The following is a 23,996-nucleotide window of genomic DNA, read 5'->3' as shown; positions in this document are numbered from 1 at the left end:
AGTTCCAGCCCCCTGCCGCAGGCAGGGGCACCTTCCACTACACGATGCTTCTCAAAGCCCCATCCAGTCTGACTTTGGACACCAGTACATCCCAAAAAGAGCTAGATCATACAGTGGCCAATTGGAGATTATCCTATTGGTAGTTAGGCATTGCTGTCTGCGTAGGGGAATGTGCAGATACATGCAGGAATCTGAATTCCAGCAACTAATGTGGAAATGGCTGTGACTGTGCTGCCAATATAATTGTTAGATGCAGCAAGCACAGTGCTGTGGGAAGATGCCTGCACTCTCTTTACTTATTGTTACTGAATGTTTTAGTGAGTGACACCAGGGCACTAATACACATGACTTTATTTGAAGAGAAATCTTCAAAGAGTTTATGAAATCACAAGAACTAATGAAACAACTAGTACAAAATTCTCTATTTCTAAGCATAGGTATTTGCCAATATACTTCAAACTTTCATCTGATATGTTCTCTATTCTGATAATTTATATTCAAGAACTTCCTTGGGCTGAGAAATGCATGCATTGTTGTGAAAAGTTCAGTAAGAGGTTTGAATTGTTAGTAGAGCAGCTAAAAATGTAACTTCCTTTTCCCCTCATTCTTTAGTATTTCACTATAAGTAATGTTTAAAAATAATCTGAGGATCAAATATTTAATTGAGTTATTATGATTCTCTATGACAATTGCATTTACGATACTTACGAACATTACGAAGTTCTCAGATGCTAATCCAACAGAAAATGTTGAAATGCTTTTGTCTCCAGGGAATAGCAGGATTCCATTTCCTGTAGGTAGACACAAGCGAATTTACTGCTACAAACTTCGCAAAATAATAACTTTTGTTTCACAGTAGTTAAGTCTTACAATATGCACTATTCAGTTGAGAAACGAAATAATTTTGGTGATACTTCAGGTTAATACTGATTCAGGTTAAGTGCTAACTCTGACTTGTTATAAGCAAGACAAGTTTCATTACTTTCCAGTTTTGGGGTAGCCCTATTGAGTTGGGCTAAGCAGTGTTGAATTTCAGCAGTTGTTTCTACTCATTATAAAATTGTGTGAATGAGCTGGCTTCTGTTCCAAACTCCTTCAGTTCTTAAGGAAAGTGGAAAAGTTCTCTAAGCTTACAACAATTGGTAGCAGCAAGTACTTTTCATCTATCCTATGAAATAGTGGACATCAGGCTATTTTTTGATAGGACACTCCTGTTGCTCTCTGTTCTGTGCTTTAATGCTGCAGATTGTTTTTGTTGTCTCCACCCTTTCTCAGTCCCTTTTATTTTGTTTACTTCTCTCATCATATTTCCTGGTTTCTTTTTTGCATGTTGTTCCTATGTCTTCATGTCTCTTACCTTCTATAATGCAATCTTATCACTTCTTTCATCGTCTTTCTCATCACATTTCTCAGAAGAAACCATGAGGTTTGTTTTAATAAGTTTGATAGCTCTAATTTTTATGTAAGTGTTCTCCATCATCATTATTGAATAATTGTCTGTCCCACTAAGAGATCTTTGGACTTTTACCATTACAGAAGTGTCTGAACAGACAAAGAGAACATTTTACTCACTTGTGCTTCTTTACAGAATTAAACAAATATAATTAAAGCCATGGTAGTGGTGGCTTACTGTTCTTGAACAGCTCAGTTTTTTCTTTGGAAGTAACAACACCATTTTGTGCCATTAGGAGTACCTCAGGATATTTGCCTTACATTTTAATAGCAAATTTAATATATATTTTATGTAACTAGAGTAATGTGATAGTGAGAGGTGGTACTCCATTTATTTGTCTAATTTTATAATAAAATCATAACGTTATAACTTCTGTAAATAACAGACTAAATAGGGCCCAACTTTCCAAGTGAATAAATCTCTTGGCTGATTTAGTGACAGGCGACACATCCCAAGCCAGGTAACCTTTTGTTCAGTGGCAGAAGGTATAGCCTTACTTAGAGGTGTCAGGCTCTACTGCAATCATGTAAGAATCCAATTATCTTTTTTAACTGTTCCTACTTTCTTTTTTTTTTTTTATGACCAGCCATGCTGAAATTTTAATAAGAATTCTCAGGCTTACCTCAGCAGATAGATGGCAGAGTGAACATTTTTATAACTGGAATAAAAGCTGTTACATTTTATCACAAGGCCTTCCTATTGTCTTGTTTCCCTTTTGTAAGGTAAGTAAACATTACCTCAGAAGAAACTTCAAGGAACACTCCTAATTTTGTTATGTGTACACACATAACATGTTATGTTTGTAAAAGTCCATACACATACACTTTTTCAGTATTACATCTGCATATTTACTTCTCAGCTAGACTTGCTGTTACGTTCTGATTATGTAATATTTCCTAGCTATACAAATCACTTTTTCACATTTTCATTAAATTCATAGTAACATTGAGGTCATCATGTTTTTGTAACACAACCATGGGAGCACCTTATCAAAACTCCTTGTTGCTAAGCTAAAGCAGCTTGACCTTGCATTTAATTTACTAATCAAAAGCAATCCTAGCAGGCAGTTCAAACAAAAATACCATATCTTTGTTTTCCTTTGTAAGTAACAAACAAGGTCACAGTAACTGGACAAGGGGAGAGCATTTACCAAACTGCTTGGGCCTAAATTTCCCCTTACATTACTGAAAATAAAATCTTAAAAGTAAATTTTAAAAACTATTTTTCCCCAAGGTGGAAATATTAGGCTTACTTTGTATTCACTGTAGACCTTCTGTATGCTACTCCATGTAGTGTGGAGTGAGCTGCTGCTCTCAAAAGCAAGTGATTAGCCCTACTCCCGAACTCTTCCTAAAGTTCTTTGTGTGCCAGTAGGGGAAGGCTGTGGATCATTCTGTTATGGTTGTCCAGTGCCAGTCAATATTTTTTTCTGAAGATTTATGGATTCTGCTTTGGCGTGAGATTGCATTTGCCACTGTGACAGGAAGTAGGCGGTTTGGTCCTTTGGAAATCAGCTCACTGGAAATGTGCCACCATCAGAAGGGCTCCTCCAGTATAGTCTTTGTTCTTGGTTTTTGTCCCAAGGATCCTGAAAAATGAAGTACCAGTAGTGGACTGGCCTGCTATTGCTGTTAAAGTTAGTTAATCCAATAGCCTGGCAATGAAAATTCTCTGTAAAAGGGGGTACCTGAGAGAAGGCTAAATCTGAAGTGAATTGTTGTCATATGCTGCTAATGCACTCTAAGAGAAATTGTAAAAGCAGACATGTAACACATGTTGCATAGGCAGAAAGACAAATTTTGTTGTGGAATTCATTGAAAGTTAATCTTACTACAAAACCTATGGATTTGTAAGTATTGGATGTTTGGAATATTGCTATTCTTAAAATGTATCCCACCTGTTTAAAGTACAATGAGTACAGGATACATACATAGGTAATAATGGCGATCATAAATATTAGTAGATGTCAAGGACAGGTTAAATGTTAAATCCAAAGAGGGGAATTTGTGATCTTTGCAAATACCTCGCGTGCTGAAGCTGTCATCCTGAAAAATTATAGGTCACAACCAAACATAAGTTTCTTCATACTGATGTATTTTGACAGATTGTGTTCAGGATTTTATGTTAATAATTTACATTGTATATGTGGGCTGTGTTTCTTAAAGTTCTTGAAAGATTTAAAAAGAATTGCAATTTACCTGCTGCATGCTGAGTAAAAACAAGCTAAATATAATCTAATTCTTCTTAGATTGTAAAAAAGGAAATACTGTTTGTAACATTGAGCTTTTTGTATACAAACTTATAGAATGTACAAGACCAAATATAGTCTCATAAAGAGGGCCTTTCTTTTCACAACAGCTAGCAAGGATACTTCTTACTGGGAATATTTTGGGAGGCATTTGCCTGTGCTAAATGTGACCTGCTATGCAATAGGTCTTTAAAATAATTTATAGTGCACATACAGTTAACGTAAAATAGTGCAGTGGCTATAAATTTTACAAGTCCAAAATTCTGTCTCTGGAGCAGAAGTAAAGGAGTTGTTTTACACAGGAGAGTCCTGAATTTTATTTCATGTATCTTGGAAAAAGCTATAGATGACCTAGCCACATTTTTGTCTATAGACTAAAAAAAGGGACAGGGAAGTGGGAAACCAAATTTAGAAAGTTACTAGCTATGGAAGCATAGTACTTCACCTTACAAGAGAATGCCTTAACAGCCAGACTGTAGATTCATATTAGATAGGTTCAGTGTCAAGCCAGTCTGTTTCATGTTGGATCATTGTGAAGCAAAGAATAATAGATTTAGATGTAAGAGAAAATAATAACAGGGGACAATGTAGTACAATCAGAAGAAGACTTCAAAGAGAAATGTGTCCACTGACTACATCTGTTCCCTGAGATGATTAGTGGGTACTGGCTCATGTCTGTTCTTCCCAAGCCTGAGACTCTTCAGAAAGATAAGTTGCATCCCTGCTGTATATAAGCAGGAGTGTAGATGGTGTAAGCAGCTACTTCAGAAGGCTTGGGATTTTCACAGCATAGGCTTCCTTGTTCTTGAGCTGCTTTATCTCTTGAATGTGTTGTGCTATTTATACAAGCCATTGGTTTGTGGTAATTGCCTAGATGTGATGTTGCTGTAACTTCACCATTGGTGAAGCTGTCATCTCAGAGTGCTTATATAGGATTATCCAGGTTTATGGAATACAACTTCATGAGCTAACATGAAATGTTGTAATTTGGCATTTATGATCCTATAATACTATGAAGTTTGAAAGAAAGTGCTGTCTTGTGAAGGATGATTCTTTTTGTGTTTGTTTTCATCACGTGTTAGTCCTCACTACACAAAATGTTGGTTGTGAAAATTTAACTCAGTTGTCCTATTGAGCCAAGATCAGGATTGGGTCTCAAATTTTGCTGTCTAGAGCCTGGGATATCTGACATCTGCTCTTCTGTTTTCTGGGCACTTGTCCTTATCGAGTAGGAGAATGACACTTTTCTTTAAAGTGACCCAATCCTCAGCTCATACCTGAGGAACGACTTCAGCCTAAGTGAGTAAAATCTGAGTCTTTTCATGGTCAGTTGTAGAAAATACAACTGCAAATCATCCATATTGAGAACAACCAGGTTTACAGGGGTTATGTTCAAAGGGAGTTCCCATTTGTCTTGGGGTAGTAGATGGGGTCTGTTTATGTGGCTTTGTCTACATAATGTTTATAACTGGCAATTGCCTCACATGGGTGTCTACAGAGATTTGTGGATAACCAGGGAAGATTTGTGGATTTCTTGACTTGTTCTAACAGCTATATGTACATTGTGTAGGTCAGACTTGTTCTAATGATGTGTACAGCATTCTTAACCTCTCCTGAGATGCTATCTGTATCAATCTCAGAATATTAGTCTACATTGTGGTGGTGCCAATCAAGCCCTGCTCCCCACTTCAAGTGACAACTATTCTTTGATTACTGAAGCCAGTACAGAGAGAACAGCTCAGTCTTGGACTCTTGCAGTAGAAATGAATTATGCCTTTCTTCCCCTTAACATAGAAAAGAAGACTTGAGAGGTATTTGAGGTGCTGGTATCTCCAGTGCTGTATTTATGATAAATTTTGGAAATACCTCAGCTCCATCTTGCCCAAAAGTCTGTCTTTGACAGTAGCTCACATTAAATGCCTAGGAAAGAATATAAGGCCAGGAAACATCATCTTTTAGTGATATTTCCCAAAATATTCTCCTACTTGAGTATTTCAAGATTTACCAGAGCCCGTTGTCATGCTTTTGTATATGAGTTTTAGACAGATTTCCACAAATGTGTCTACCTTACCTTTTCAATCTGGTGAAGTTCTTAGTATGTGGGCTGTCTAGAGGTGTCATTGCATTTGATATGTTTACTCTTTGCCCTGAGATAATTCTGTACTCTGATATGTTTTCAGTAGTTTTATATTCTAGGAAGTCCCTATGAAAACAGGGAAGGAAGTCAGGCCCAGTCCTTTTCTCCCTTCTTGCTGTGGACCTGGAAGTCCAGTCAAAGAATCCTTCTTAGGCCCAGTAAATTTCCTACCATCCCCTGGAAGTCAAACAGTTATTCAGTCATTGGTCAAGTATCTTCCCGTTAGATGGACTAGCATAGATGCTGGCCAGCCATGGTCTGAAATATGATCAGAGTCAGTGGAAGCAATAATATCAAATATTTTGATAGCTGGACTTTCTTTCTCAGGCTTGATATCTTGAAGCACACATAGTGAAAGAAAAATGCTGCAGTTTTCTGTGTGAATATCTAGGCTGGAGTCATTCCAAATCAGATCACACATATAAATAAGATAACCTGCATACCAGCTGGTGGTAAATGACAGTCTATATTCCTGATAGTGATGGCAGGAGCCATATTTTGGTGGTTAGGAGGAGAGGGATTGGGGTTGGGTTTTTGTTTTCATTGGGGTTTTTTGTTGGGTTTTTTCCTGGAACGCTGCATGTGAAGGAGGAAAAGAGACAGAAAGAACTGATTTCTGTCTTCTGCCTGAAAGGTACTGGTCTAACAGCTGTCTGTGCTTTTGTAGTTTACTTTGAGTAAATCAAAAAGTTGTGTTGCTGTAGATGGTGAATCTGGAAGGTACCTAAAAGAAAGAAATGGAGAGAGTTCCTCTATATGTATGTAAATCACTAGTCTTTACCTCTCCTAAAGGATTTATTCTTATAGAAGGTGTGGGTTTAGAAGGAATTGAAAATACAATGAAAATCACTGCCTCTTTTTTTTCCACCATTTTTAATTGTGCCTAGATCACCATGCATATGTTGGCAAAACATATTTCAGAATTCCTTACACTGGTTCATTAAATAGGTAAATTAACCTTACCTGATTTAAATAACATGTTTCTTTACATTATAATTCTTAATTACATGGTTTTTCAATTCTATGGAATTTTGTTTGTTATCACAGCCTTTTCTGCCTTTCTCTAAGGTGCAAGCTGCTTTTTCTTTAAAACTTTTCTCTTTGTTTTTTGTATGCATCTATCCCATATAAACCAGAACATTTAAGTTGTTAATGTGCTCTTATTTGACTTAAAAATATCTGACTAGTTTCTAACACTTTAAAAGTAATCTTTCTATCAAAAATTGACAGTTTTCAACCTTCATTTTAATACTGCTACCCCTTTGATAGTTGTACTTTAATTTTCAGAAAATCGAATCCTAACTAAAAGCTTCTTTGCATTCTGTCAATCTTTAGCATTGTCACTTGTAATTTTGGTTCTTTGATGCATCTGAAAGCTTTAGATGCAGCTTTTTGACATTGATTTTGTTGTTCTTGTATCCTGAGAAGTTAAAAAATTAGATGAATTTTTAAGCTTCTGAAGTATGTCATGAAGGCAAAGCGGCTATGAAAAGAATCAGGTAAAGCAAATTATTTTGACTTGGGATGTGGCTAGATATTTTTGCTTTCATATTTTAGATCAGCCTTTTGAGCAATTCCAGTTTTAAATTTCATTCTAGCTGTATGACATCATGTGTCCCTGCACATGGAGAATAACATCAGTAAAAATTTTCTAGTTGATTCCTCAGATTTCCTCAGGAAGCTTTCGAGATATTCCCTAACCAGAAATTTAAGAAGCTAAGCAGCTGTGGCACAAGTAGTAGGGTTATGAAAGGATAAACAGATGGCTAAAACTTGGAAAACATAGAGTAAAAATACATGCTAAATTTTTGCAGCAGAGAAACACTGTCTTTGTAGATATGCAACAGTTTGTGCTGAGATCTGTCCACATAACCCAGATCTTGCACAATGCACATCACATGTCTTTTCTGTGATAGCACACATCAAAAGGGCTGTGTTGGGGTTTGGAGCCATGATATTTGAAAATAAGTTAGAAATAGGATCAATTTAAAAGCTTCAGAAGAGCCTTCTGATTCTGAGTGATGAGACAGTAGAATGGCAAATCCAGGTGATGGAAATGTAAGGTATGCTAGAATAGCCTAGAACAAAATATTTCAGTGAGAAGGGGCCTTTCATCGGTCATCTATTCCAGCTGTCAGGTTGTCCTTTTGAAAGACTGAAAATCCCTCTGTATGTTTCCTTGATACTTTCCTTGCTGCATCAAAATTCCATTAAAGTTAATCTAGGAACAGTCACCCCTTGGTGTTCTTCATTTGCCTTAAGCTTCTGAAGCTAGCTCTGTATTGTTACATGCTCAGCATAAAAAAGGATGTTCTTTCTTTACATTTGCATGTGTAAGCCTTAGAGAAAGTATCCCTAACTCTTCATTCTCACAGTGGGAGGTGGGTTCTGTTGTTTCACTGTAGTAATTTGTCCTCACATATTGGTGGTGTTGTGTTTGGAACCGGTTCTGATACCAGCATACAGTACCAGCCCATGGTGGGATCTAGATGATCTTTAAGGTCCTTTCCAACCCAAACCAATCCATTGTAGGATTTTACTGGTACTTAGTGACCTCAGTACCTGTGTTCTGTAACATCTCACCTCAGACATCATACTGTAAAGCCACTTACTAAGCACAGCACTATCTTCAAAGTCTAACAGAAAAGAGTTGCGTTTTCAATTCACCATTGTTTAATACCCATTGGCATTGGGTAGTGCCGTGCCATCAGCTGTTGTTAGAATACTCATGTGAGCCCATCAAAGAAAGTGGGGTAGAAAAGGCAAGTTTTTCTGTGTATTCTCTGCATCTTAAGGAACTAACTGAAGGTATCAGTGGTGCAAAAATGGCAGTGGGTATGTTCTATCTGGTGCAATGTTAGTGGGGCAGGGAGGAGAGCATTCCTTTCCATGGACACTGCAAGGGGAAACTTCACTCTTTTGTGATTAGGATAAATTTGCCCTTTGTTAAAATGCGCTTGGAAATTATCCAAGGAAGGAACACCATTACTGGTCAGGATAATTTCCCCCCTTGGTTTTGAAAGCTGCATTCATGAGAAGGGGCTTCAAAATGCAGCTATGCAATACCAGGATAAAAGGGGGATTGGAGATATAACAGCCCTTTCAGTTGAGAAGCTGTGGGAGATGTTGGATGGCATTAACAAAACCATCAGAGGCTTTGTTTCTCTTGCTAGCTATATCTTGTGTTTATGAATGCTGATAGGAGAATTCCCATATGTAATGCTGAATTAGAGTTTCACAGACAGGAGCTTGATGAAAAGAGAGTTTATTTTTGTGACTTGAATTAAGTCCTGTGGTAAAAAGCTGTACAGTCATCCACTAAAGTGACAGGTGCAGGGTAGATAGTGAATATTTTGGTTTTATGCTACACTTTTTCTATTTTTTTGTAAATTAGTTGAAGCAACTGGTAAGTAAATATGATATGAGAAAATTTTATCTCAAATGGAGTTCAATAGCTACTCATAAACTCAAATTCTAACATGGAAAATAAAGTATTTATAGACAGTGGAAGACAATTTCTTATTTACAATTTAGGAAATTTCAATGAACTCACTTTTTAAAAAAGCTTTTCTAGGAAGTTAAATACCTTTCCAAAGGGACTGTTTGTTTACTGGATGTTAAAAAAAAATTAATGTCATATTGTGTATGGTCCTGCTGTTTCTTTAAATGTTCTTATATTGGGACTTAGGTTCTAGCCCCATGTTGAGTGGCTATTAAGACAGTAAGAGAACTCTGGCAGGGAGATTGATTTGGTACACCAGGATGTGATTTTTTTCCCCCTGAGCTTTCCTGTAGATACCACCTTCTACGTTATAGGCTGGCTGCAGTTTCTTTGTCCAGGAACATTCATAGTTTTCTCTGTTTGGTCCCTCTTTAAGTCTGTTGGTGTGAGAGTCTGTGATTGTCTCACAGCCATAAAATCCTTTTCTGCTTTCACCTTGATTTCACATTGCTATAGAGAAAATGGGAAATGCAGCAAATATTCTATAGCTGCCGAATTCTCTGCATTGCTATAGTTTGAGTAATTTATGAAAAATTTTAGTTTCTGAAAATGTTTCAAAGTATCCAGTTTGTCAGACTTTCTTTTGGAGATTATTTTAGTGTACATTTTCAGTGCCTTCATAAATGTCCATCTTTATAAAATCAATATCCTCCTTTTAAATATCATGTAATTTATTGAGATTTTCATGCAGTTTATTCAAAAAAGGCTATTGTTCCTGATCATTAGCCCAGATTAACACAAATGCCCCAGGCAGCCCTTTGTTAATTTCATTCTCAAAATTATACTTTGCATTTTCATTATTAGATTTATTCTTGGTAAGAATTATCTCAACAGTTCTGTAGAAGTTAGGATTTTCTAATGACTGCAAGCATTATTCCTTAAATTCTGTCTTTCCTCTTAAGATTGAATCTTTGTTTCACAGTGCCTAAAAAGAAGCAAGATGACAAAAGCATCCATTTTTAAGAAAAGTTACAGATATCTCCAAAGGCACATCACTAGGTGGACTCAACTCCCCAGAAAAGTTACACTATTCATAATCAGAAAAGTGTTAATTTGTGGAATTGTATGTTCTCTTACAAGGATGCTATTTATGGATCCTTCCTAAAGCAGGAGAAACCAAGAACTCTAATGAATTGCATAGGACTGGCTTAGGAATGAGGAGTGAGAATTGTTAGTACTTGATATTGCTACAGATGCTGCATTGCAATCTACAGGAAATTGGGAAGCATCCTTCAGAGATAGCTGGTTATTAGTAGTTCTGCTTCTTTACTAATACACATTAAGTATGTATTTCAAAGTTTGAAATTGCTGGTGATTCTGAGAAAGTGACACAGAACCTTCTCTGCATTGCTAATTACAATTACTCTTTCAAAAGGAAAAAAAAGATAAAACCCCAAAGCTCATTTATGCTTAGTTACCTTTTGGGAATGCAAAGTGTGAGGTCACTTCAGTTCAGAAGAACTTGACACACTATTAGTTACCATGTGTCCATTTGTTTGTCTTGCTGGTTTTTACTTCATCTTGCTAATCAGGGCCTTTGCCCTCCTCTGGATCTGTTCCCTGAGCCTACACAGAACAAGTAGTTGATTTTATGTGGCATTTCCAGTAAAAACTTCAGAAAAAAAAGTATTTTAAGGTAATTATGTTTTTCATAGAGGAATATAAGTAAGCATCTAAATTTTACTGTTTACTAAGCGTGGAACTGGGACTATGAATCTCTTTTCTTGTCATATATAATTTTGTAGTTTCTGAATATGCCATTTAAAAATTTTTATAGCCCAAAATATTTTCTGTTATTTATGTTGGGTTTTTTTATAATTATAAATGAGTGTATACACTTATATAAATATGAATTAGGTTGATATATTTTCTCAATTTTTTACCCATACAAACATTAACAAATGCAAATTACCTGATTATCTGTACTGCTATAAGAAGATTTTAAGTGGAGCTATTTGACAGTGCATAGACCATGTACAAATCATTGTTTCAAATGTTGATTGCTTGAAAAGAAAGCAAGCTACCTAAGATAGAGACTTACTGTAAGAATATGCTGCATATAGAAATAAAACAAAGCCCAATCTATTCTTTTAGCAGTGAAAGACAAGTGAAAACTTCACTTTCAGTGAAGGCAAGATCCTCACAATATATGAGGATATAAAATGCTACTTGAGCAAAGAGATACAGTTTAATGTAGAAGAATCTCTTTGTCTTTTGACCCATTCTGTAGAGGTTACATTCTATGATTCAAAGGGTATACTAATTTTCTGTGTCGTCTTGTGGAAGGTGCTACTGAAAAATGTTCAGTGTCTGCAGTTTTGTTGATCACAGAGGTAGTCTTTTACATCTTAAAGGCTGTTCTCCTTAACCTGTAACTTGCACATTAAGCATCAAGAGCAGAAGTAGAATTTTTCTGCTGCGGATTCGGCACTAAACCAGCAGCCTCAAAATGATCCTTCTTTGTTCAGTGTCTGTCTTCTGTGGGATTTCCACCATTAGAGTAAGGTCAAACTTTCATACAGTACTTTACCAGCTGCTCATCCTGGTCTCTCAATGCATGGCCTTTACATGAGGCATTGTTAAAATCTGCTCCAAGGATTAAACAACTTCCCTTAGTAATAGTGCAAACACATTTTCATTCAATTCCTTCCAGTTCCTGAATGTGTAACCTGAATGTGAGTCATTGTCTTCACTTTTTCTCAGTCACTTGGGTATCCATATCACTGCAGGAAGAGTATTCCTATGTGCTGTTGGATGCTAAATATCACAAATGCAACACTCAGTGTCTGTCTTGCCTGACTTTCCAGTCTTCGGCTAACAACATGCCCAGGAAAGCTGTCATGAAAATCAGTATGGCTGGAGGCAACTTCTCTTCTAGCCTCAGGTGTCAAACTGCCAATCCCTCCTTGATTACATCCTAAAAATGTAAGGAGAACACAAATATCCAAAAATATTGATTCTCTTCCTGTGCCATTCTCAGGAGAAAATCTGAATATAGTCTTGACCAGACCTTTTCTGCCCAGACTATTTCAGTAGCAAACAAAATTGCCATCCTTTCCATTTGCTAGGTCCTGTGGCAAGTAGTAGAGAATTGTGGGGAAATTTTGAGAGATACCTGTAAGTATTTTCACATGCACCTGTAAATGTATTAGGCTATATATCTGTTTTTAAAATGCATCTTCATTGATTTTTTTATTCTTCTGGGGATATTATATAGAAGACAGACAAGGAGCACTAAATTGTATAAGAAATAAGAACTAGCTTTTGAGAGTAAAGCAAGATGTCCTTGACTTAAGAACAAGCTTAAAATCTAAGCACGTCAAGCAAAGTTAATGAGGGAAGAGTAGTACATCAAGTGTCTACTAGAACTTGCTTGAGAATATAAAAATAAAGTGCCCTGGTATTGATGGTTTTGCCAAGCCCAGAATCAGATTCTAAGGTTCCTATGAGGCAAGTAAAATCAGTTAATTATAAAGTCTAAACATGGCAATTAAAGAGAAAAATACCCAAAAAATATGTGCACATTCTGAAAATCTGAAAGGCTTGGCACTGACTACTTGTATTTTGCTGGTTGTCCTTTAAAACCTCTTCCTATCAATATTCTAGGAAATATCAAGGATACTTAGAAAGTGCTAGAAAAAGTAGAGGTGGCTGTCATGGTTAAACTGGATATGCAGCTAGTTATACTGTGCATAAAGGGGTCCATTCAGTTTTGTACAAGAGCTGACTAGAACAATGCACTTTTAGACTGGTCTTGGTGCTTATCTGCTGGATTAATACATCATAACAGAATAGGTGTGACAACCCACTCTTAAGGGGAAGTGTGGATCATCACAGTAGGCTGGAGTTGGTCAAACACCTTTGTCTTAGGAAATGGGCAGTGAATTTCTGGAAGTTGTTTTCTGCTGGAGAGGCTGATCTGTGCCTTGGCTTTTTTAACGTTTTTTTAAACGTCATGTTTAGACGTGCAACCATTTTCTAACAGTGGATGGACTGGGTATTTGACTGCACAGCTGAAAATGAAGCAGCCTGTTTGTGTAGTTATCCAGACAGTAAATGAGATGATCATACCAACGAGGATGCAGCTGTTGTCACTTCAGCTGATGCAAAGCCAGTGAAGTGTGAGAAGTAAAGATATGACATTAAATGTTTTGAGTAAATAACAGGGGAAAAGACTTTTAATCATACATTCTGATTATGGTTAAAATGAATGTATTCCCTACTAGTCAATGAAATTGACTAGTACAATTACAAACTAGTCAATTACATTGACTAGTAATTGTGAAACTATAATGAATCACAGGTTCACTAGAGGAGAAACTTGGGCATTTGGTAATAATGCTTCTTACTAAAATCAAACAAATTGTCTCCTATTTTGCACAACTAGAGCAGCCGAGTAGAGCCTACTTCATTTTGTTGTCCATTTCCATACTAGTTTTTTCTTTATTATTTATTATTTTTCAAAATAGCCTGTTAGAATGGAAGGACATATTGTAATAACCATTGCTCCAGGTAGCACTACTATATTTCTTGTTTAAACTGATGCAACACTTTATTTTGCAAGTATATTCAAACACTGCTCAATAAGTTGGGATTTCATATTCTTAAAGACTGCCAAGATGTATCAGTTTACATCTGTCAATTTTAAGTCAACACTTCTCTTATGGTTACTCTGCTTGCTGTGGTTGCCTACAGCTCAGCCTCGAGGATAACCCTTCAAAATACTAGATTATTACACTATTCCCATAGTTAATTTAAGCATTTCAATCAAACAGGAAATAGTTTATAGTCTGTTCCCTGGTTGATTATAGTTTCTTCATATTAAAAGGGCGCCACTTAACATTTGCTTGCCTATGCCAGATGGCAAGTTCCTAATTAAATTCACTTCTCATGTGCCTAATTTTTCTGCTTGCATTTTGGCAAAGCTAAAATCTCAGTAAGGCAAACAGATAGTTGGGGTATACTAACAACATTATTATTGTTATTTTTACGGTCTTTCTTATGAATGGTAGCTCCAAAAAGATCTTCTGGATCAAGAGCTGTGACTTAACCCTTGTACTAAGGCTCTGCTTCAATACAAGCTCAGAATGTCAAACCAGATTCTTAAAAATTATTTTCTCTACCCCTTCTACTGTTGTTCTTTAAGGGCTGTTTAATTTTTTTCCACAGAAAGCAGGAGCAGAAATTGCTATTTTGTTATGGTGGTTAGTAAGAAGAATTTCTTGTCCATTTTATGCTTCCTTTGCATTGGCCTTCTTTTTTGTCTTCTTAGAAACATTAGAAGAGGTAAAAACTCCTGAGCTAAGTGCTGCGCTTCCTTTGTCCATGTGATGAGGACAACCATCTTGATCCAGAAAAGTGACTCTGATTTAAGTACTTTGGTCTTGCATTCTTAAATATGGTACAGTACAGATTCTTCATGGAATGATCTTGGGAAATCATCAATTAAGTTTTATTTTTTAATGTGTAGCGGATGCCCAGCACCCACCAAAGCTGCTCTATCTCTTCTCTTCCCAGGTGGGTGGAGGGAGGAAAATATATTGAAGGTTTCATGGGTTGAGATAAGGACCAGAAAAGATCACTCACCAAATACTGTCATGGGGAAAACAGACTTGATTTGGGGATATTACTGAACTTATTACTAACAAAATCAGAGCAGGATAATGAGAAGTAAAAACAAAATTTAAAAACACCTTCCCCTATCTCTCTCTCCTTCTCATCTCTGCCTCTTCCTCCCTAGCAGTACAAGGAAACAGGGAATGGAGGTTACAGTTAGTTCATCACATGTTCCTGCCACTGCTCAGGGAGAGGAGTCTCCCTTGCTCCAGTGCAGGGTCCCTCCCACTACAGGAGACAGTTTGTGAACTTCTCCAACGTGAGTCCATCCCATGGGCAACAGTTCTTCACAAACTGTTGCAGTGTGGGTCACTCTTCCATGGGATGCAGTCTTTCAGGCACAGCCTGCTCCAACATGGGTCTCCTACTGGGTCACAAGTCCTACCAGGAAACCTGCTCCAGCATGGATGCTCTCTCCACAGGTTTGCAGGTCCCTGCCAGGAGCCTGCTCCAGCATGGGCTTCCCATGGGGTCACTGCCTCCTCTCAGGCATCCACCTTCTCCAGTGTGGGCTCCTCCATGGGCTCCAGGTGGATTTCTGCATCCGTGTGGATCTCCATGGGCTGCAGGCACAGCTGCCTCACCAGAGTCTGCACCAAGGGCTGCAGGGGAATCTCAGCTCCAGTGCCTGGAGCACCTCCTACCCCTCCTTCTGCGCTGACATTGGTGTCTGCAGGGCTTTTCCTCTCCCATATTCTCACTACACTACTCTTTGGTCATAGTTACATCTGCCCAATATCTGGTTTTTTCCTTCTTAGATATGTCATTCCTGCTTGACTCGGCCTTGGCGAGCAGCAAGTCCGTTTTGGAGCCAGCTGGCATTGGCTCTGTCAGACATGGGAGGAGCTTCTGGCAGCTTCTCACAGAAGCCACCCCTGTAGCCTGTGCTATCAAAACCTGTCCATGCAAACCCAATGTGTAACTGTGTTTTGTTAACCAAGGATTGCCCAGGCCTTCAAGATGTGAACAGTTTTGCTGGATTGACTCTGTACCTCTATGGTAAATGTGTTAACTATTTATTGGGAATTTAAAAGTGAGAGACTCAGTTTTGCAGTCAAAAATGGAAATGCTATAAAATACTGTATACTTCTGGTTTCCAGAATAATAGCTAATATGTCCAGGGTTTAGGCTATTTAACTCTGTAGCACAAAAAATGCTTTTATTTGTACCTTTTCTCACCCTCCACCCCATTTTTGGCATTTAAAATGCCAGGGCTTTTTTTCCATGGCATTCTTTTAGTGAATCATAGGGTGTAGTATGATTTTGATTGCAAATTAATAGTAATCTACTTCAGAACAGCTTTACAATGGGAACTTGTAAAAGGAAAAATCATTAATCATTCAGCATTTTATAGTATTGTTTTAAAGGAAAAGTAAAATGCTTTGGGAACATTGCTTTTTCTTGGCTACCAAAAAAAAAAAAAAAACACAGGAGATAATCAGTATTCGATAAAAGCTTTTCCTACATTGACTGCAAGACATTAATTCTTGGGTTGTTTTTTTTTGTTTGTTTGTTTGTTTTTGTTTTGTTTTTGGTTTTTTTTGCAAGTACTTTTGATATTTTGTAAGCTGAATCTGTGCAACAAAAGAATTTAGAGAAGCTCTCTTTAGGTTTCATAACAAATTGTTAAGAATGTGTTCATTTATTTATACAAAACAGCCAGTCCTACTTATTCTCTTTCTTTGCGCATACATGCTGGTCTGTAGTATGACCATCCTATATAATAACTTTTATAAATAACTTTTCCTTCTTGTTTAACGAGGAAGAAACACTGTTTTTATACTGTATTTTTACAGTATTAAATAGATTTCAATCTTTTTATCACCTTTTTTGAAGATTGAAGTTTAAAGAAAATTAAACTAATGCAAATTCCTTTCATAATTTATTATTCAGTTGCTCCAAATATAAAATTAGCATCCACTAAATTCTGAGCATTGGATCTGTCAGGGCACAAGTTCTGGAACAATGGTTCCTGTTATAGAGTTCTGGCCAGAGCACTGTAATTTCCATGGTTTCACTTTTCTTCTTCTAAATCTTTTGAAACTGGAGACATTTTTTTTCTTGTGTGCCTTAACTTTTTTTTTTTTTTCTTTCTGAGAAGATGCACGGTTATACTGAATGAGAACACTATTCTAATTAATGAAGTAAACACTGAATAACTGGATTTAAACAGTTTTATGTCTTTAATATGCTTTTGTTTCAAATGCAAATTAGATTAAAGCTTTATTTCTCAGAGTTAAATATATGCCATGTTACTGAAATATAATATTTAATAATATAATGGCAGACTTTCATATCTCTTGATTACCAGTACTTCTTCCCTGTCAGTGAGTTGGGAAGGAAGCAAGAAGAATTAAAGAAGATAAAAGAAATAGGAAGAAAGCAAAAGAGAGTGTTAAAATCATCATATTCTTTAGGGTTTTTATCTGTGCAAGCCATTGTATGATATGAGAATATGGGTTGAGAGGCAGGGCTTCAAAGACCTAACAAACTTGTTCTACCATGGAGGGATAGTCATTCCGTTTTCTGTTTCATACAGCCACCTGCACTGGGTGACAGCCATGTGTTTCACTTGAATGCCTCAGAATTCAGATATCTCAAGGCAGAGTAGACCATCCTGCTCTGGACATTTAGTGCATTTGGGGTTTTGGTTTTGTTTTTAGAAAAGGCCAGATGATGTAAGAGGAATGTTTTGAGCAGAGAACAGGAAATGTGGTTCTCTGTTGCTTGTCAGTCCTGTTGACATCTGTTGTAGAAGTGATTTGACATACTCTATGGAATAGAATTGTAAATACACTATTCTGCCTGTCACAGAGTGCTCGCTGATGGAGCTGTGAGTAGGTGCACAATGAATCATATCCTAAAATAAAAGTCCCAATGCACAAAATAGCACACCTATTAAAAAGTGTTTTGCTCCACCCTCCTGTCCAGAATATTAGAGAGTTTCATATGAACAAAAGTATATGTTTCTGTATGCTTTAGTAAGTATACCAAAGGAAAAAAAATTCTGGTTTCATTCCTGGAAAAAGCTAAAAATTAATTTCCTCAAGCTAACAGTATTTGCACTTCATGCTTAGGAGAATTCTTGAATTATACCAACAATGCAATAGGACAAAATCATTACAAATCTGCTTGGACATTTATTATTTGGTGGGGTTTTTCCTCCTTGATACTTAGTTAGGCAACTTTTTCTGCTTTTAAAGTAGGGCTATAGCAAGGACACTCCATTGTGTCTTCCAGTCTACATAAGCTTCAGACTCCAAATTAATCTTTTCAGCTGGCTCTTTGGAAGGGTCTACAAACATGACCTTTCTTGTTTGCTCTTAGAAGATAAATTTATCCCTACTTACCTATATTCCAGGGCAGCTGTCAAGCTCATTTTTGCACAGAGTGCAGTGGTGAGCACAGAGTACAGTGCAGCTTTTCACTTGTTGCTTCACTACGTAATCTCTTTAAAGGTTCATGCAGAGTTACACTCAGAGAAATGAAATGTTTTTTAATCAGTGTGTGAAGATGCAATCCAAGTAGAAGATACCATTTAACACATCCTTCCCCCAAAAAAACCTTAACTAGCCCTCTGTGACAGTTTGAAACAGTTCTATATAAATTAACTTTGTGTCTATGTGAATTTGAAAAGAGATTAAGTAGAACTGGTGAACAATAAGCAAAAAAAAAATTATTATTCTGGACCCACTGAGTGTACTGGGGAGGAAAGACGACAGAATGCATCAAAAAGTGAGATAGAGAAAAGGGGTGTGGCAGCAAGGAACAGAAACTGAACAGCTGAAGCAGCGATTCAAACACTGTTAGGGTGACCAGGCAATAGACCCACAGCCAGCTGTTTGTGCTCACAGGTGAAAAAATTTCCTAGAAACCAGACCTGCCATGCACTGACAAACAGGGCAGTTAGATACTTAAAAGTTCTTTAATTTTCATATTGTCTTGCATAGTACTTTTCAGATTTTTATTTGTTCATTCTCTAGAATAGATATTCCAAGTTTCAAAGCTGTTTTGAACCTCCTTATAGATATCATGTAATGGAATTGTCTAAGCCGATCTCCCTCAAAGCCTTATTTTTTTGGGGTTGTACTGGGTTTATATTTTAAAAGGCTCCTATTGGAGTATTTTCCACTTCATAACTCTTTAAAACAATTGCATTTTTGTAGATTCAATTGGTGTAAGAGTAACTTTCAAGTGTTTCTCCCTGTTTATATGGGAAAGATATAAGGCTCTTTTGGCTCACTCTTCTGCTCAGGTTTAGAAGATTATATCCTATTTTAAATGTTCACCATAGCCCTATCCTTAGGAGGAAGCAAGGTCTCAGTCTATCAATAAATGAACAGCTGTTTTATCCCTTAAAAATTTGAAAAGCACATTAAACATAGCCAATTCAAAATGCTTTGGAGAGAAACACTAGAAAAATTTTTTCTAACACTTCTTGCTCGGTATCACAGTGGAGTCTCTAGCGTAGTGGGAAGTCAGGAGAACAGGAAAACATCTTTTTTTGAAAAGGTGCTTTTTCTGTGGCATCAGTATTCAAGCTTATGAGTAACTAAAATGCCCAAGAACAAGAACAGAGGATACTTGGACATTTTCCCTCTGTTATTATTAGTCTAGAGATTTCTGGTAAATAATTACTTTTTAATATTTTCCGGCCATTATTAAAACTTTAGTTGTTTTAGAATTCAGTTAATTTTTGGTTTTGCATTCATGCTTTTTTCCCCAAGATTTCTGCCATTTTATCTTTGGATTTGCTTTTGCTATACTACTTGACCTTTCTGAACCTTTACCAAAGTATCTTTTAATATTTCATATGTCAAAACTCCTGTTTCATAGAATCTTTTAGGTTGAAAAAGATTTCCGCTGTCATCTGGAGTTACACATCTGTTCAGCCTAATTTAATTATTTTTAGTGTTTTCTACATAATCACAGTATTTCAGATAAATTCAGTTTCCTATACAGGCTAGAATATTCTTGTTTCCTGAATACCCTTTGCTTACCAAATCCTTATCACCACTTAATACCCTTTGCTTCCCACTGCTTATCACAGTCTTTAAACATCTCACAGACTTTAAAGATATTTGACAGGACCAAATGTCCTCTATGTCCTATCTAGCTGGATGAATTACTTGAACTGATACCTGATAGTGTCTTCTCCACCACTGTGTTGTTGTGTACTTTGAGGAAAAAGCAGATGTTCCTGAAATCTTACAGGCATACATCAAATGCTTGTTAAAAGAAAAAAAGAGAGGGAAAAAATGTAGAATCGGTTAAAGTAGCAGAATATTGAAACCATCGTTTCTGTTGGGTTTTTTTCCTGAGATGAGTTTGCAAGTGCTTCTAGTTAGTCAGGTGCTGGTATGGGTGGATTCTGACAGTGTGGAAGATAAATATGTCTGCTTAGTTATCTTTCCAGAGAGTTAAATCCAAATTGAAAAGGAGATTTGCAGTTTTGGGATGAGGAATGGGATATCAGCATTCTTGAACTGTGCAGGAAATTAGGGAGGAGGGGGAGAAAGATTTAGATTTTGTACAAATGCAATGTAACCCCATAATTGAATTTATAGTTCATTATACTAATGGATTCCAATCTTATAGTTGAAACAGAAATATTTTTTTATTATTTTGCACATAGATTTTTGACTAATGTTTATTTTGCATTTACTGTAAACTCTGCTATCTTGAATATTTGTAGTCCAAACAGCTATTGGGTATCCAATGTTTCATTTGTTTGTGTCACAGTTTTAAACTGAGTGAATTTTGGCCTATCACTTGTAAGATGTTGTTAGTTGAAGTAGTGAGGAGGGCAGCTCATGAATATATCTATATTTTCTCCATACTCAAGCAAAATTTTTCTTTCTCTTTCCCTTCTGTGCATTTAAATAGGAGGACAGCTGCCTTCACATGGTACAGAACTCACTGACAGTTGCTCTTGCTTCAGTCCTACTTCATGAGAACTTCAGAAGTTACTAACTGAGGTATTTATTTATCCTTTTCATTTTTTCAAGTTTTAATTTTGTGGAAATTAGTTATGTGGAAGAGCAGGACAAAGGAGACATCTAGACTAGTGAAGAGAAATCGTATATGGAAATTAACACGAAGTTCTGTCATAAAGAGACCTACTGGGAGATAGGACCTAACTTTTCAATAGCTAGGCACTATGTTAGTCAATCTTTTTTATATGTTTAGAAATCAAATAATTACAAATATGCCAAAAGAAAACATGTTATAAATGCAGTTAAAAACACTGGGCTTTTGAGGGTCATGTACCCAGTTTTATCTGATCCTCTAATTTTCTCCAAGAATGGGCAAAAGATTTTGCAGAAAATCCCTAGAGATGAATACCCAATTACCTAAATAATGAACCTTTCAAAACAGTTCATCATTTATAAGTTTCTTCCTCTAATATTTAAAAGGAATTTCAATTAAAGAAAAGCTTTGATATTAACACAACATACAAATGCTTTCCTCACACTTTCTTTCATACAGCCCTGAGATTAAATACAAAACCTGTTTTTAAAATATTGATAAATATTTTTATTGGAAATATTTGTCATTTTTGGCAGATACCAGTGAATTAATTTCTTTGCAGAAAAAGAACACCATTTGTATATGTAAACAGAGTCTGATAAAGGATTTATGTCCACAGAACTCATGAAGGGAAAAAAGTATCTTGTAAGCCTGTGATCAGCTGGATTTGTGTCAGTCCTAAATTTATGATCTGCAGCTGTTAAATATGTGATAGGAGCTTTGTCTTCTAAGGCGTGATGACAGTGTGAGCATAAGGCTGAGAAAAAGGAAACAAAGTGCTTTGAGAAATGAAATTGTGGGTGATGTTTGCAATCTATCACATAGAACAAACCTTTTATTCTGTAAATCTTACAAATGTATATTTTAATGCTTTTTAAATTGTGGAAAGCTACCGGCACATATTCTAACATACCTGAGGTATGCTGGTCAGTGTTTTTGTTGACAGTGTAATGTAAGCAGTGCCAGGCTGGAATTCTTTTTCTGCATTTGAGAGCTCAAAGCTTTTATGATATTGGAAAAAAAAAAAAAAAAAAAAAAAAAAAAAAAAAAAAAAAAAAAAAAAAAAGATGTCCTGTAACTTCTATAATGTCTGAAATCTGAAAATATGTAATACATGCAACTTATGCAACTTTTTTTTTTTTATATAGCTCCTAGTAATTATGTGTGTCTATGCATATATATGCATCTGTGTTTTAGATACCAAGATAGGCTTAACTTCTTGGAAATATTGATAACTGTTAGTATGGTTCTTGTATAAAATTTATATGTGCTATTATAGGTATATTACAATATCTGTATTTACTTTTTCAAAGAGACATTTTATATGCCAGCCAATATATGTTATAGCTAGAATAATGTTAGCATTGAAATGAAAAGTTTTCAGAAAATGAACTCTTAAAATTCAGTTGGGATGTTACATACAGATTTAGAAAAGAAAGCAGAAGTCTTTTTTGTTTCTAATTTTGTATTGAGTGTTGTTAGCAGCCAGCTCTGATAATGTTTTTTATGTTCAGCTTCTATGGAGTGCTCACAGTCTCAGATTTTAATAAAGAAGCTGGCATTATGTGATAGGTTGAGTGATTTCAGTGCACGTTATGGATTGGTTATGTCTTACTATAAGTTCATTTCTGGAATCAGTACACAACTGTTTTAGCAGTAGAATTAACCGCTTATGTCACAGATTATAATTAGCTGTGTCTGTGTGCCAGGGCAACAGGATGGAATGCAAAACATAGCCAAACATGTGAACGAATTTTCTTCCAGTGATATTTGGCCAGACCTAAAATATCTTCCACTCCAGATCTGAAAGTAGTGGAAAAGTTATACAATTCTCTCTTGGAAAGAGACTGATTGTATTTTTTTCACAAGTCCACATTGTTTCAAATCTCCAAGGTAAGTAGCAATTTTTAAAATTTATTTTTATATTTGTATTAAAACATTAGTATGTTAACAAATGAGTTCTTTTTGTTTGTTCTTGTTACATGGTTGTATTGAGCTTCTCCCCGTCTAAGTTTCTGTGCAACATTTCAAACTGATTTTGTCCTTATTTAAGGATCATTTTGATGATTATGTGGTTTGTTTTTGGGCCTAAATTATGTGTTCATTTTTAACTGCAATTATTATTTTTGATTCAGATAGTTTATTTATACTTGCTTTTACAATTAAGTATAATATTAAGTTTCATAGTATAAATCTGCACTTCTGTAATATTAAGAAGCAAAATTAGAAATTTTAAGTTTAGTAACTTTTAAATCTTTTACAGTATCATGTTACTGTTCTTACATAAATATCTGATTTGCAGTAGTAAACCTCTGATGCTTTTAGCTGTATATTTCTCTCAGTTTATTTATCACATACCAAAAGTTAAATTTAGTCGAGAATGAATCCATGGTTCTGCTGAACACTTCTTGATTGATTGTGAGATAAAACCTCCCACCTGAGGAATTGTTTGTAAATTCTGTGAAGCATACTTAGATTAATATAGGGCATTTAATTAAGTGTGAACAGAACTCATTTTGCAAGTGTGTAATCTCCTTGAATTCAAATACATTTTCTTGTGGATAATTTCTCTGCCTGAAAGAAAATTACCAACTAAGTATCAGTGGATTACTGACTCATTATCAAGTGATTTTTTGGATGATACTTGGTGTCTTGCCACCAACAGGTGCTTGCACTGTATATGTAATCATGAATCTGAAGGAGCACGTAAGTTCCTAAAACAGGACATTGCCAAAGAACAGGAATATGATTTTAATGCATCAACACCAGTCAGCTTAGGTTCCTTTTACCAAGATATGGGTGTTTTTACTGTATCTGTCTTAAATCTCCTCCTACTTAAGAAGGAGGTGAATCACATCCTAGAAGTGTCTGTATATTTCCATTTTCTGTGCAGGGGGCCTGGGTAAGTGTGGCTGATGTTGCCTGTGTCTAGAGTTATTAATTTTAATCTGCACAGCCACTCCCAAATGAGTAGTCCATTTGAGTGAACTATAGGATCTTTGTACCATAC

The 23,996-nt window shown here is 36.1% G+C and overlaps 1 protein-coding gene across 7 annotated transcripts in view; it reads left to right on the top strand.

The window, feature by feature from the left end:
• Nucleotides 1–23,996, top strand: part of SGCG (sarcoglycan gamma) — a 104,572-nt gene that overhangs the window by 9,595 nt on the left and 70,981 nt on the right. For 4 of the 7 annotated variants that reach the window (XM_068181288.1, XM_068181287.1, XM_068181284.1 and 1 more), the window contains exons 2-3: nt 20,843–20,934; nt 22,751–22,879. The gene's annotated coding sequence lies outside the window, so the exon portion shown is untranslated. Of the gene's footprint in view, nt 1–20,842; nt 20,935–22,735; nt 22,880–23,996 lie in introns of those variants that run through there. The other 3 variants (XM_068181290.1, XM_068181286.1, XM_068181285.1) reach the window with 2 other exon arrangements.

This window comes from Anomalospiza imberbis, chromosome 2 (assembly GCF_031753505.1).
Source record: "Anomalospiza imberbis isolate Cuckoo-Finch-1a 21T00152 chromosome 2, ASM3175350v1, whole genome shotgun sequence".
Classification (NCBI taxonomy): Eukaryota; Metazoa; Chordata; class Aves; order Passeriformes; family Viduidae; genus Anomalospiza; species Anomalospiza imberbis.
Note: the sequence above shows the minus strand (reverse complement) of the source record. Positions and strands in the feature narration are given on the sequence as shown.